Genomic DNA, 16486 nt, shown 5'->3' with positions numbered 1-16486 from the left:
CTATCATGGTCAAAATCATGGTCATAAATACGTTTTGTAATTTTTGTTTTCAATTCATAATGTATGGCGTAGCTGTATTGGTAATGCTACGTTGTTAATACAGAAGCAGGGATAAGGTATTTAAAAAATTTCAAAAAACACTATTAAAAATGTTACAATAATAATACAACAATACAATAATATAAACAGAAGTTAAATTAAAACCTATTAAACTCCGATACGCATATGAATTACCTGGTGGAAAAACGAAAAAGATTTATGACCGGCACGGCCCGATAGTGCATTCACTGCCGCAAGGGAGATGCAGGGTTGAACGGGTAGCTACATTCGTTTGGTTGTTTCAAACCAAACTCGGCTGGAAAGATGGAGAACGTTAAAACCCAACCAGCAATAACGATAATCTATTAAACGAAATTGTTTCAATTGTTTCGGGGAGCGATAAAATGTTCACTCCCCCAGCGCCTCGAACGATCACACCGGGTCCGAAATAGTCGTGTCAATGCTTCCGCGCTGATCTTCACGATCTGCTTGCTGTTGTTCGGACAGACATAAAAAAACGAAAGAAGGAATTCATAAAATCTGTAGACGTATGCCGGGATGTCGATGTGGATGCTGTGGGGATACCGATGGTGGAAATCGCGTTGAATAATAAACATGTTCACGTCAATGTCGTACTGCATCAATTTCGTGAGCAATCGGTTATGAAGGGGGTTTCATTTGTTCGTACATTTTTCACATAACACACACCATTCCCTCGGATGCGGTCCCTTGGGCTACGTCCGTTGAGCTGTTCTTTAGCAAATAATGCATTAGATTAGCTTAAATCGGTAGAAAACTGGGTGAAATTTAGACAGAAAGGTTAAAAAAATAGTAGTTACGATGTTTAACCTTCCTCTAACACGGGGTCTGCCGTGAAGGCTACGATGGTAGAAGCTAATGTCAACGTTGGTCGAATGGTACGTGCCAGGACACAGGTGATGTTCGACTGTTCGGATAGTCGATACAGTGTAATCCCGCTGCGTATACACTTGCATCCCGCCCGAAGGATAACAAGCGAACCTTAATCCGCACAGCAATATGCGCAACCTCAAACGGAGGGAAGGCTCCCGGTATATATTTGATTTTATTACAGCTATAAAATTTACTGCATTTTCACAATGGTTTTTTATGTGGCGCCCGACCGTACCGGTCGTCGGTTGGCACCGATCTGCGAAGATGCTCACCTACTGCGGGACCATTTCTTCCAGCAAAAGCATAAAGTGGAAAAATGAAGCGCCCTTACGTGCGTCGGTTGCTACATCCCTTGCGTCCGGCAGCAATAAGAGTGGACCCGCTGCCGCTGACCGTCGCGCACCCGGCAAAGGTCCCCGGCCCATCCCCAAACCAAAAGAAAAAAAAGGTGACAATGATGAAAATCGAGCGGAAATTGACGAGCAGTAACAATTTTTCGGAAATTACACTGTCAACTGGCGATAAAAGCTTTCAACCCCTTTGCCCACGTGTCACCAAGCCGGTGGATAGTAAATGTATTTAACATGACGGTTAAGAGTGTGGTGATAGACACTCGAAAACGATACGCTGCGCGGCGCGACCACTGGAGCCACAATGCGCGTTCCGCTTGATGCCCTGAAACGTACACCTGGTCGGGGTTTTAGTGAGGATGATGATGATGATGTTCCATTTCATATCCATTCACAGGATTGAACTAGACGAATTATCTATATGTAGTGTTTATAACATACCCAAACGCGCACATTTGACTTGCATATGCAAGACGTTTGGGAATCAGGACAAGAATGAAATGCGAAATGAGATAGCATGAGAAGTGATGTTTCTTAACTCATTCGTAACAATTAATATTTCTGCTAAATGATTTTTTCGAGGAGAAATTATCCCAACATTGCGATGCGCAACACCAAAACACAAAAAAGATGCGCATTCAATTTATATACAAGAAGGTAATATTTTTACAGATGATGCTATTATGTAAACAATGTAATTTAGAGAGAGTTCATCCGACTGCGCAGCAAGAAAATAGGAATGGAAAGAAATCAAAGAATGACAAACACAGCCCTAGTCCTTTTCCCAAGTAAGTGTATTACAAACAATCGCAATAAAATAGATTATTTGTATACGTACTGCCATCGGAATGGATATCGGATGAAACAAAATGATCCACAAAACAGCACATTTCATCAATACCCGATACCGGGAGATCTTTCGCAGCGGAAGCACCTTCTCCATGCTGGCATTGCCAACCAGAGCAACATCGCACGCGGGGCCCAGCGAACGGTTGGCTGCGGATGTCGATTTATCTTTCCCAAAGCATTGATCCTGCCAAAGAACCATAAACCCCGAAAAAGGGAACGGAGGGGTTTTTGTTAAAGCTTTAGCGATCAATTCCCGTACCGGCAATGCACTCGACTAACGGCCATATTTCGTGTGCTTCGATTGTTCCGGTCGGGGTTTTCCATGCGGTGTGTACCGACGGTTGACATGGAAACTCAATCTTGGTTGTCGAGTGAGCCGTGACAGCAAGCAGTGCACGATGCTTTTTGATTATTTCGATAAAATCTGATGATTGATGACTTACAAATTCAATTGAGAGCAATAAATTAAATTATTTAGCAAACAGCGCATCCGCATTGGTAAGCTTATGTTCCGGTGCCAGTTGCGATTGATATTGGTCTTGGCTCATGGTGTTGGTTAGAACGGCGGCACAAGCCTTCGAATGATGCAACTTTCCTATAGATAATAATTGATTGGATGTTATGTTGGTTGCCACTTTATGATTGTTGTGTTTTGCGAAGTGATGTAAGGATGGGGACTGATGGTTTCAACAACCACAACATAGGGTTGATATCGAAGAGTTTATAGATGTATGGGCGTTAAGCTACAGTTTTGTGAAGGGTTGCTACCCCAATGGAAAACGTTAAAAGAATACCGTTTTTTACACTTGCTGCACAGTAAGCGAGAACACATTCCTTTACATTGCCATGATACAGCCGGCACACATTGTCTCGCCATGCCTTGCTGACTACCGAGTCTGGCGTAAGCTTGGTGTGGCAACGCATTTTACTGGCTAGTTACTGCAACGCTTCGTTGGTTTGGTGTCGCCGCGCGTATAAATAATCGATGCGTATCTAATCGCCATTTTTGCGACTAACCAATAATGCCAACGATTCTTTACGCCCGGCAAACTGTGGCTGTTGCTAGGTGAGTAACTTATCTGCATCGTATCGCAAAATTTCCCGGCGAGACACAGCACTGCTAGGGATCGCCCAAAAAACCACAATCGGAAATCTTTCAGCATGAAACAACTTTTCAAACACGTAGTGTGGTACAATTGTAAACGGTTGTATGACTGCCTGTGCCATATCTCAATAACAATAATCTGCACATATTCTTCAAAATGTTCGATTCCATGCGGAGTTTTGTTTCGGACAGGATATTGTCACCAGTACCAGCTCCATCTGAGTGTGATTATCTGCTGCTCAGATGCAGTCAGCCTCGAAGAATACATTTGTATCGTGTGTTCTAGGTACATTTTAATTGATTAATCATTTGTAGGACTACGTTTGTTTGGATGGGATTTTCCTTGGTCTTGTCGCGTGAAGACCGGCGACGCCACCAATACATCGCCGGACCGCGCCATAATCGGCTCATCTAAGGGCTCATTCAATTATTACGTAACGCTGATAGAGGGGGGGGTTAGTACTAGCGTTACGATTTGTTACATAGGAGGGAGGGGGGGTTTAACTTTTTGTTACGTAACATACAATAAGATTATACTTAGATTCCCGCTTCATAGTCTATGTATGAAAAATTAACTTATTCAAGGGATTTTGATACAATTTCCATATTACCTATCTACTTTTCAACTATTTAAAGGTCAAGTTTCTTGGTATCTTTTGATACCCACTCATTGATGACTTCTGATGTCTACTCAGATGGTGATTTTGGAACCCTGTGTGTTGTAGTGGATCCAGTATGCATCCATTGTCACATAGCAAGCATCGTCGACTCTTAAAACTTACATTGAGCTTGAAGAGCTCTAAACAGACTCAGAATGATGCATCCAAGTTATCCACTATCGTAAAGAGCTTCATATAATCATACATCAATCATTAACCATACTACAGTTAATACATCATGTCGAATAATACATCATTTAATGCTCGGAAGCTGATTCAGGGTACAATGAATAACTTTCAACAACTATAACGTGCAACATCGTGCTCGGTGCTTGTATGGCAGTATTTGAACTCAGCATACCAGCTAAAATTGTTGGGTCGTCTATTCCGCTGTACGACTGTAGGTTCGCCGTACAACTCATAGAGCTCGTAGCGGCTCCATTGTCCTTCCACACATACGGAGCCAATAAAACCTTCTGAGCATCTTCCTCTCGAACGCAGTTAAGAGGGTTTCGTCAGTTTTGGACAAAGTCCATGTCTCACTGGCGTATGTAAGTACTACAGCAATATAAGTTCTGTATACTCCCATCTTCGTTTCAACTGAAAATTATTCACTAAATCTACTTTACCGACAAATACATTCGCCATTTTTTTTAGATTCTTTAAATCTGTGTTTTATAAAAAAAAGTAAGTCAAAAAAGCGAATGAATAATGAGAATTAACAGAAGACAACTACGCAAAAGAAAGGTTGCTGGATAAATAAGAGAGCAATAGTACTGATAAATAATTTACGTGCGAATTCTTTCTCTTAATAGATTACATCGATTCGTCATGTAATGTAAACTTTAAAACGAGCTTCTTAAGCTTTTCTCAGTGGACGATTAGCGAATGAATCCTTCGTTTGGGATCTGTGGTGTCAAAAACTTTTATACGAAGCGTCTTCCATAAATTACTATCTTTATCCAGAACCTATCCAGCCTAGGTTTAGTTCACTTTGTACATGCCAATGATGAAATATATTGATGAAAGATACGGACAGCCTGAAAACAAACATGGTTAATAAAGTATCGTACGCAAAATCGTAGCTGTATAGATAGAAATAGATTCTAAAACCGCTTCAAATTATTAGTAACGATCAAGCATGTCAGCCTGGCGTGAGTAGTAAATTTATTAGGCAGTATTTTTGTTTCTTTTTGCATTAGGCGAAATACGATGGAATTACATGGATTACTTAAGAAAAATTTTTTTTTTCAAACAAGGTGCGGGGGGGGGGGGGGTCATCGAAATGTTACGTAATTAAAGGAGGGGGGTTGCGTCCAGTGTTACATTTTGTTACAATAGGGAGGGAGGGGGTCGAAAATTGACAATTTTTGCGTTACGTAATAATTGAATGAGCCCTAAACATCGTCTACATCGAATATCACAACAATATGTACGATGTATAAGTGAATACACCATTAGGCAACAGGGCAACTGATATAAAAATCCGTTAAAATCAGTCCATTTACAACAAAAAACCTTATTTACACCCTGTTCAACTGTTGCTTGATAAAAAAAATTGGAACGATTTGAGGTTGGTGCAAATCATTGATGCCTGAAAGTTTTCATTTCTGTGTTGTTTTTTTTCTCCTCCTCGGCATGTCGTTTGTCTTCTTGTCTACCGTAGCAAAAGAACTGTTCTTTTTTGTTTTTTGTTGGCAAAACCAGCTCCTTTTGGCACACTCAATACACGCTGCCAAGGACATGGTCCATGGAAACATCATAGAGTCGATTAATTTAAAGTTTGTACGCTTTAAATCATCCCCATTAGCAACCGGGGTTGCAGCGTGCGGTGGCAGCAGTGCCTTCTTCACAGCGTTTCGCTGTCAACGGGCCAACTGCAATCGATGCACCCACCACCTGCATCGTCTCCCAAATCATGTCATGGCTTTTTCCCCCCTTTTTTTCCGGTCCGTATTCCGTACCTTTTGCGGAACTACCCGGAACGGACTGGACTGGCAGTCAAGCAGCAAATCCCATGTTGCCGCTCAACGAAACGTAAGAATTTAATAACGCATGAAAACCACAATCTGAAGGCAGGAAGGAGGGGATGGTTGAGGGCCAGAGGACAAACCAGGGGTGGGAGAGGGAAAAGCGTAAAATTTAAAAATATGGTACACAAACAATTTTTCACTACCATTCCAGGGCCGCGCGCACGATGGGCACGGTACCGTTGGCGTCCCCGTGCAATTCGGGGCTGTATTTATTTGCCGGCCGCTGCCGTAGTTGAGGGTTTTGCTTCGTGCTTAAAATATTTCATGCTTCCTCTCTCTGTTGGTCGCCGGTACGCCGTAATGCGGCCGATCTCTTCTGATCCCTTCGTAACCGGGGATGGACAATCCTGCCCGACCGACCAAGCATCTCGATCTCGGGGAAATTTTACCACAGCCACCAAGTGCGAGATACCGTCCCTAATGAATATCCAGCGCGTCTGAAGCCGGTGTGTTGTGGGGGAGGGGGCGGGAATAAAGTTGGCTAGTTTATGAAGTTGGCGGTTGCAGAGCGAACTCAATACGCTACCAGAAGAACGGTGGTAAATTGAACAGAACACTAATAATTGGAAGCAATGTTGCGTCGAAAACAGACGGCTTGCTTATGGGGGTTAGTGTAAAAAATCTATCTTTAATAATCATCAATGCAACCGAGTTGGTGTTTCGTTTTATATATCGTCTACTTCAGGATGGTACGCCACCGGGGAACAGGTGCTTAGAGAGCTTAAACAACTGACCTTAATTGACTAGAGCGAGCCACTGAAAGTCACAACCAACCATCTTAAGACACACGTTAGCCTGAGAGTTCGAAACTGCTGTAGATGAGATGCCTGGTCCGTCGGTAGCAGCAGCTGCTCTTGACGTTTTACCAATAAGCCAGGGGGCTTATAACAAACATGATTCAATAATCGAACAATAACAACCTTAGCCATAGGTCGGTTACAATTGGTAGTTATATGCTAACCTAGACAACGATTCACGATACAGCGGTTGAAGACGGAAGTTGTGAGATTAATTTACTAGACCACTGGATTATACACCGACATCTAATTTCCAGAGAAATTCATTTCATATGCCTGAGCGCACCCAGCGCATATTTGTAGCTGGACGTGAAGGGCCAAAGCTAATCTGCACAAAGTGAATTACAAATAAACAGTGAGTGAACTGTGAGAACATGCCTTATGAAGGATAAGACATTCTAGGCATGCACTTGTATGGACCCAACCGAGATGAGTAGAGGTTTTGTCGAACATCGCCAACTAACGTCAGGTGAGTTCCTTCAGATATGACTGGTATTACAATTTGAAGGATATACTCCAACATTTTCAAGTCTAATATTGGGAGTTAGATAACGGCCAAAGGTAATTCTCAAAGTTAACGAAAGAGCTTCTGAAAGTTAACGAAAGAGATCTAAGAACCATTGGGAGGGAAGGTGTTCTTCCAAGTTATCGAACTCAACTCATCCTTCCTTTTTTCTGCATGATATGCGTGATCAGATCAGTCCAATTGCTTGCATATCCTGGCGTGTTATTAAGTTCTGATGGAAGCATCCATCTTCAAGACGAGGCTTTGACTCCATATCCCAAAGCCCCACACAAGGACCTTCTTTGGTGTTGGATTGTTGAGTGCTCACTATTTTAGTCGAGGATGTAGGAAAGTTTACGGCTTCCACGAAAGTTGTTACCATCCTATGCACAAATACGCCTTGTCATCCATTAAAAGTTCGATATCGCACTTCGTCGGAAATACATTTTTCATCGGCTGTGTAAGCCGGTGCTTCTCTAGGTTATTACTTGTTGTGCTGAAACTCATTTTCACGCAACGATATCCATCTTTTCTAAGTATTTCTTCACCGTTTAACTTTCCGGGAGAACAATGAAGTCACTTTATATTCGATCTTCATCTTTAGTCTTTGGTGCAATTGCACGTAAGCCACGTTGAAGGATTGGAACAAGGTTGCTATTTGACGGTCAGGTCTCACACTCGAATTGAGACGTATTATTACTACGTTACGAACGTTTTCGCTCTGCTCCGTGTGATGCCTTGCAGTGCGCTTTTTTGTCGTAGTCGATGTTACAAATTAACCGACAGTCAGATGCTCTCAGCCAGAAACCTTTGTCCCAGGTGAATTGGAGTCTGGATGGGAAATGGTATTAGTTCTGCCCTACATCTTTTACGTATACTGCTTTATACCTCTTTCCTGACATTCAGCGTGCAACGCTATCCTCAAAAATGGCAACGACTAGCCTAAAACATTTTAAAACAAATTTCTGTGAATGAATATCAACCGAACACTTTAACACACGAATGCCGATCCCACACCCACAAACATGCCGGACCAACACTTGCTCAAAAATGGAATTTGGCTGATAAAGACGTGGATGGAGCAAGGGACATGAGCAAAAAAAAAAAAACGGAGCCTCACTTCAAGAATGCGGGCGAAAAACTATAATGTATTTGTGCCCTGCAGGGACAACATAGGTGGGTAAGAAGGAAGTTCGATAAGAAAATAACATAAATTTCCAATGCCAGTTGACTTGTCTAATGCATTACGACATCCATATTTTTTTGTTGTTGGTATACGTCCTGCAGCACAACCTCAGTTTTGCTCCATTGGTTCCCATTACTGTCTTTCAGCTTCCGCTCGGTGTGGTACTGGATGGCCGTGCGGTTTTCTTCACCTCGGCAGCGACAGTGCTTGTGGGAAACATTACCTTACGAATCTGTAATCGGTTCGCACGCCCAGCCGCAACCGTACTCGATTTAAGGTAAGCTTTTTTTTTTGTTTGGTCGGTACAAGACATCTTTAAGAGGAGCGTCGACGGTATGAGGCTTATCGTCAGTCCTTTCACACACACACACAGCCACACATTCGAGCGCGAGTTCTACAAGCTAAATACTTGCATCCGGGCACTGTCAGCATGTCTGGCGAACACTTATCAACGCGGCATACGGGAAGGATAGTAAAGAGTTCTACACACCGTGCTTAATGATGTTACATCGGGTTGCAATTTGCGCGGGTTGGAAGCTGCATCCGGTCGCTGGGATGCGGGGGGGCTGGTGCGGGAAAACACACCTTCTTCCAAACGGTTCCGTGATGTGCTGCAAAATTTATTGGCTGCAGCAAGCCTTCCGGAACCGTTCCGTACGCTGGCAGTAGCCGGATGGGTTTTCGTGTCCATTTGCAACATATTAACCAGCCTTGCAATAAAGCGTGTCCATGCGTGCGCAGATAAGAGCATCGGCGCCGTTGTTGCAATGGTCGCATCCGCTGAACTAATATCTTTATTAGCTCTTTTTATCTTGCGGGCCTAGCCGGGCTCGTAAGCCACCGTTTCGAAATCCATGAGCATGTGTTTAGCTTAAATAAGACATTAATTTCCCTTGAAATTTTTTGTAGCAACAAAGTATATTACGGTGTATATACAGTTCTGTTATTGAGTTTTTGGGAAAATTGTTTGACGAAAAAAATATCATTACGCAAACATAGTTTGGCGAGCTCTGTCCAGCCAACTTTAATCAAGAGGACTGCCGGAGGACTTTTTTCTCGCCACAATATTCTTTACTGTTGCAATGACAGGTCCGCACACCTGTGCTGCCCTGCGACTGGCTCCATTATTCGCTCGTAAAACGATGAGAAACCATATTTTCCTGGCACTGCCACCCCCCAAAAGAAAAAAACATATTTATCTACAACCCCACAACAGCACCACGAAGTGGAAAACAAATGGGCCATCATAAATCCTGTTGAAAAATATTTAATTGGATGATGAAGTGGTGCCCACTTCCGGTTGCCACCAAAAACCCGTACCTTCACGAATGTGAGCCGCTGAGAAGTAGCTCTCGGTGGGTGGGTGTATTTTTTTTTGTTCTGCTGAAAGGAAATTTGAGAGTCTCTCTATAAGAACGGTGAAGAGCGAAAAAATAAATGATGGTTTCAAGGTGCGGGTCAACGTGACAGGACTTTCTTGCAAAAGGCGAGTGTGCCGCATGTCGTGGTTCGATGTGTTAGATATTATCAGACCAAGAAGGATAGCCGTAAGTTAAACGATTACTTTAAAATGGCGTGTTGCAACCAGAACCAATAATAGCACTATGATTAAGGCGCGTATTAATAACCTTTACTGCAAAAAGTACTGGCGAGGACATAGCATGATGCAGCTGCTGTGAAGTCGCTATCCTTTCAGCAACGTAGCAGTAAGGTGCTGTTCGATGTGTGTTTATATTGCAGCACTTTCATTCGCATGTCATTTTCGCGAACCCAAAATGAACCATTCACTCAACAATGAATGAATCTTCATGCAATGGCGGAAGATAAATGTCTTTACGCTATGCTGTGCATTAATCATGCATGAAAGCAAAGGGAAATTCTACCATTTTGTTTTGTGATTTTTTTTTGCTCTTCGTTGTCACTTTTGCTTTCCTTTTAAAGCAGGTTCCGGTTCGTTTATGCGCGCAAAGGCCAGGTGAAGAATTTTGGAGAAAACGGGGACTCGAGATAAAAAAAAAACGCCTAAAGTAACTAAGGTAAACCTCCGCAGATCTTCAGAGTGGTCTAGAAACGCGGCATTGTACATTTAAGCACGGTTATGCCCCGGCTTTACAGACGTCTTAGTAATATGATGAGAATATGATATAAGAACATAGATTTTATTCAATGGGAAATAGTATTGGTAAAATAAAAAGCTTTTTCCCAGAGATCTTCCACGACGCAGCGGTGGCAATCGGACATTCGTATCGATCTTTTCTTTTTGTTATGCGAAAAACATTCATCTGGATGATTTCGAACATTCTTTTCCCTCCTAAATATGTGTGTACTCGCTTTTCAAGCTTTTCTGCGTTCCGAATTTTTCTTTTTTCAGTCCCGCGGTACTGTCGTGTTTGAAAATCGTGGGTGAAGTTTTTTTCCCCAGATAGCAGAGAGGACGTTTTTGTCGCCTTAATTAAAATTGACTTATGACAAGGGTCAGGGTAATTAATTTTCCTCCATTTTGGCCTATAACCTGGTAATCATTCCCGAGGATGACGGGCGACAACTGCAACGGTACCGGGTATAAAGGTGCCAAGACCTGCGTTGATCGTGTTCTGTCAAGTAGTTGTCAGTCCGGAGAGCCCGGGCCCAAGGAGTATAAAACGGTTATCTTCGGTGGGGGAAAACACGCTGTACATGGGATTGGCAGTGACGCAGCCGGGCATGGATATTTGTTATCGCTAGCTTGTGGAAGAGTGACTAATTCCAGTGGCGTAGCGATACGTTACGACCATGGTTCAATCGTATGAACACGATTTTTTATATAAAAGGATATATTTTAAAAACTATGAGAGAGGAGAGAAAGAGAAAAAGGTGTATAGCAAGGAATGGTGGGAATGAGGATATATTAGGGCCACAAAATTCTCACGAACCACTTAAGCGTTCGGTGCGGTATAGTGCCATACAAGCGATCGTAGGATCGCCAACCATGGCAAGTGGTTAACAAATGCCACAAATAGGTAAAAACCCATTGTCAGACATTTAGTTTTCTTTCTAGCCTGGCGAGCCGGTTGCCTCATTCTTGGCCACGGCAGAGTAGAGTGTAGTCGAGGGATCATTATTACGATTATCAACTTTCACACCTCGTTGCACTTGGCAGCATTGGTGAACTTCTGTTTGTCGTGCACATATCTTTGCGTCCCCGTTCGCAGACGTAAGGGTAACGGGGCCGTCTGTTGCTGACGCCAGCACGAATGCCATCGGTCGGGCGGGATTGTGAATTCAACTGTTATAGCATCAACCGGCACTACGGCGAAATGGGAAGATTTAGTCCGAGATTTCCGCTTTTCCGCGCCGATGACCAACCGTGCCGGCGAGAATGGCTGCTAGCGTCTTAAAGTAGGCATTGGAAGCGTTCCAAACTACTCCCCTTGCATCTCATCAACAGACAGTGGCACGTTGGGGCAGGCACCCAAAAATGCGTCGAACCGGTCAACCGTGACGAATGGAGAAATTTACGATGCAAATAAATCGCCGATGCGGCAAGGCGCTCGAACCCGGGGGCTCCCGCGGATGTCAACGTCACGGTGATATTCGACCCGTTCCGGACGCTCAAAGTACGACCCAATAAACTTCCAGGACATGAGGCGGCACAAACAGGCGAGGGGCGTAAAGTTGTAATCTTCACGACTTGCCTGCCTGGAATTGGGCGAAGCCTGGAGGGTTTAGTTGGCGAGTTTTACGAGCGTTCCAGAAAGTGCAGAGGTTTCTCTTTCGCTTAGATTTAGCTTTCCTACTGGGCGAGACATTTAATTGCAGCTGTCAATAGTGCCCCAGTTGGAGTGCAATTGTCAATCTACCCTCTAATGAGGAAATTTCGCGAACATTATATTTAAAATCTTGCCAACGGCTGAGACCCAGCCGGTCCGCTGCAAATCTTCAACCATCTGCAAGCAGCCTCAAGCGCCTTTCGTTGTAAGTTGTTTTTTTTTTATTTGCTTTCTTGGCAACACACCACATACACTCATACATAGTTCGTACACATAAAAGTACAAAAGCAGAGCGGAGCTACTTTCTTTCGCCCCAAAATCTCACCGTTACACCAACGACACTTTCAATTTACGACGCACTTAACTTACTTCTGTTTATTTCGACTGAATTAAAATGCAGTAAAACTTTCGCTCCGTGGCGCTTCGGTAAAAGTGGATGCCGGGGGTGGTGGAACAGTCCACAGCATTCGCTTCGCTCTCCGGCACAGTTCAGATCACCAGCAATACCAAGATAATTCCTAGCAATGTGTTATGTATGTGCGGAAGTTCTGGAATTCGTAAGAAGTTCAGAATAAAATAAATGGGGAATGAAATGTTATATAATACGTTTTTTTTATTTAATATATGGGGCTGCCAGCGAGTTATAGTTTGACGTTAGAATCGTTTGAAGGATGTGTAATATCTATTTCGTGAAATGATTATTGCAATGTGGTTGCTGTTATATAACACTAATTCCATCTCGATTTTTTCGTATTCAATAAGCTATGGCAAATGGTCCGGAAACCGTTTTAAATAACAGCTAATGCAAGTTATGTAAGAATGATCAAATGAATTAAACCCTACTAATGAGTAGGTTATTATCGCTAATCTGTGAGTAAGCCCACTCATAAAGATTAAAATCACGACTGAGTTATTTAATCCACGTCTTATCGGGGCTGTATAACACTTGTATTTTATCTACGAATATCTACATTGTTTTGTCCTTTGACTACTAGCTTCCCAACATATTCTAGTGTCAGGGAGTTGAGTTATAACCCTGCATGACGACTGTCAACTCTCAATTACATCTGACGACTTGAAAAGCTTACCCACGAGGTAACACCTTGGCTCAACTAGCTACTCAGAGATGTAAATCATGAGAAAATATAATAATGAAGACTAATTACTAATTACGAAGAGCCAAATGTTAAAACTAACAAACTGTCAAAAGATTTACAATTTCGGGAGGATTGTATTGGTAAAGATCCGTTAACTCTCCTCGTTTGCTCTAATGTTTGTTTTAAACTCTAATTTCATTATTATAAGCTTGATGATATTTTAGGGTCCCAAAGAGGTTTGGTTTGTTTTAGCACAATTTTTCGTATTTCTTCGTATTTGTCGAAGTATCACTCAGCAATTAAATTTGTAAGAATTGAGTTGTTTCACTTCCAGTGGCGGCTGTAACGGTGGGTGGAGTAGGTGGCTGCTTTGGGGCCACGCCGTGTGGAGGACCCCGAAAAAAGCTGTTCGGTAGGAAAAGGTATATGGATTATGACGAAAAAGGGTCTGAAAAGCGACGCTTAAACTCTCTGTGTACGCTAAAGGGGGTCCCGAAGTATACCATAAGAAGAGGTCTCTATAGAAATTGGTACGCGACCACTCCTTCCTCATGAATCTTCAGATATGTACCAGAACATCTCCCCCCCACCCCCCGTTCAACCTGTTCTAAAAGAGTCAAGTAAAGGGCCCTTTCCAACTACGCTTTTCGTTTCATTTGGGACACCTTGAAGACACCGCCACCCTTCCGGAAATTTCATAAATTCGATCAACCTCCGAACCTTCTTCAAATTAGGGCCCACAGCTATTATTCCGCCTAGGGCCCTCCGAGGGAATTGATTCGCCACAGTTCATTCCTACAAGAATCATTCTAGTTTCACTGTCCTGTCCTGATTGTAACCTGCTAATTACCGGTAGATAAAATGTGCAGCAAAACAGTTGAACTATCTTCGAATTATAATGTTAATAAACAGGAATTGAATTGATTCTGGCGATGCCCAATCCTCTCGAGTATTAGAAACTTATCGGAATAGTACAAAAATATATTTCATTTATTTATTACTATAAAACTTTTCACTGCATTCGATATCATAATCTATTTGGGGCTACGATGGTTTGTTGTTATTGGTTGTGTCGCAGAAACGATGCGATAATTCCCATCACCCCACCACGATCAGACAAACCATCCCAAAGCGAACATCGTCATTGAAGTCACTCCCTTTTGTCGATGACGGTTTCAATGACGGTTTTATCTCTCTGAGCGGCACCAAAACACGGAAAGGAAACTGCTCTCACCGACGGTCGCTTTGGTTAGGCTAGGCGCTTGCAGCCAGCATCCTTGTCCCCGATAAGTGGTTCGGGTTCGTGCTCGGTTGCTCTGCTTCGGGTACGATGTGCGCGGTCGGGCATCGTCGTCGGAGGCTGCATCCGAGATCCGTACCGTTGTTGACGCTTCGGTGTGGTCCGGCATCAGTTTGTACCTAAAACCGAACGCGGACAGACACGCAACGATACCGATCAGCCCCCCGTTTTGCGAGATGCCATAAGAAAACGACGCACCGTCGAGGTTAGGAAGTACGAAGGACAAATCGGTTGGGAAGCAGGGGATCTACGCACTCGGTCGGTTAAGTAGTGTAATAGAGTGGCGGTTGATTTCCGTGTTTCGATGGTGTACTATTCGGCAATGTGAAGGTAAACGGAGAGAGTGAGAGAGAAGTAGAGAGAGAGCGAAAGAAAGAGTGAAAGAGAATATATATGTGTGGGGGTGATGCTATATTTGCATAGTACAATAAAACTAGCCAGTGCCAAAGACAAGCGAAAGTGAAACCAATACAGAAAAAAGTGTCTAATCGTGCGTTTTAGATGATCTTTCATGCGATGGTGATGTGTCAAGACTGCCGGGTCGAGATCTACTCTAGGCATTACTGTATGTTGTACAGCAATCTGTCTTCTAATAAGCGCTACAATATTTTAGTGACATAGATGCCCATGGAAAACAATAGCTGACAATAAGTGTTCAGTTTAAAAAAAGTGTTCACATATATTGTGAGCTTGTTCTTTAATGGTAGCTAAATAAGAACCTCACAATTGAATTTAAATAAATAATAAAAAACAATAAAGTCGCCGGATACAACCATCGAATTCATAGCTACCTGACAGTTCAACAATAATGGATATGTTTTTTTGTTGTTGTGGAAAACGGCCATGATCCAAGCAGGAAAAACAAACCAAACCATTATGGAGAGTGCAATTGTTGCGGTTAGCTGTCCCCATCAACTGCCACGGATTGAACGCTACCAGTGCAAATGCAGATGACGAGGTATTAAATAACAACAGCAGAAAATTAAGAGGAAACCCCCTGAACGAGGCGGGGTAAAAACATAAAGGAGCTATAAAACAAACAAAAATCCACGCTACAGAAACCAACAACGCAATGAAAGCCGTTATCAATGGCAGGATGACATTTGCAACAACGCAAAACCGGAACCCATTGTGGTCCCAGAATAGACGAACGGTGAAATATGGTAGTGCAGAACCGAGAAATTAAGCGTGGAAAGAGAAACAACAGGATGCATACACACACGGCCGGAAAATACAGGCTCCAAATAAAAAAAAATCCACAACGAAAGGAGCAGGCAACAACAAAATGGAAAAGTGGAGCAAAAACCTTCCGACCACATTTTCGCATTTTATACCCGTTTATCCTTGCGGGTGTCGGAAATCAGGATATTAAAAAAGGGTAACGGAGGTCCGTTTCACCTTTTGTTTGCTTGTTTGCTTTTTATTCGCCGGCGGTTCATTTATTTCTTTATTCACCGCCAGCAATGGCGAGTTGTCGGAAACATATGACGTAGGAAGCGGCTCCGGTGTCAGTTTGCGATATCTGTTCGCCTATAATAAAGTAGCGTGGCAAATGTCCCCGTGTGTACTGTGTGCAAACACCCACCAGTCAGCTGTGCGCTAGTGAAGATAACAAAACACCACCGACATGCAGTACGGCAACAACAATCAAACAGAAGAGGAAAAAAAATATCCAATATTGCCAGGCTATTCCTACTGTTTACTACCGGCACGTCCATATTGCCATGAGCAATAGCGTATGTTGGTTTTGAGAAGGCCGATCTTCGTATCCATATACAGTTGCAGGTGTGCAGATCTTCTATCAAATTCTACTTGGAAGCTGGGAGGTACTCTTAGAACTTGGGAGGCTCTGCTTTTGTAATTATCCTGGAAATCTCTGTGTAAATAATCGGTATTTACCTCATC

This window comes from Anopheles moucheti, chromosome X (genome assembly GCF_943734755.1).
Source record: "Anopheles moucheti chromosome X, idAnoMoucSN_F20_07, whole genome shotgun sequence".
Taxonomy (NCBI): Eukaryota; Metazoa; Arthropoda; class Insecta; order Diptera; family Culicidae; genus Anopheles; species Anopheles moucheti.
Note: the sequence above shows the minus strand (reverse complement) of the source record.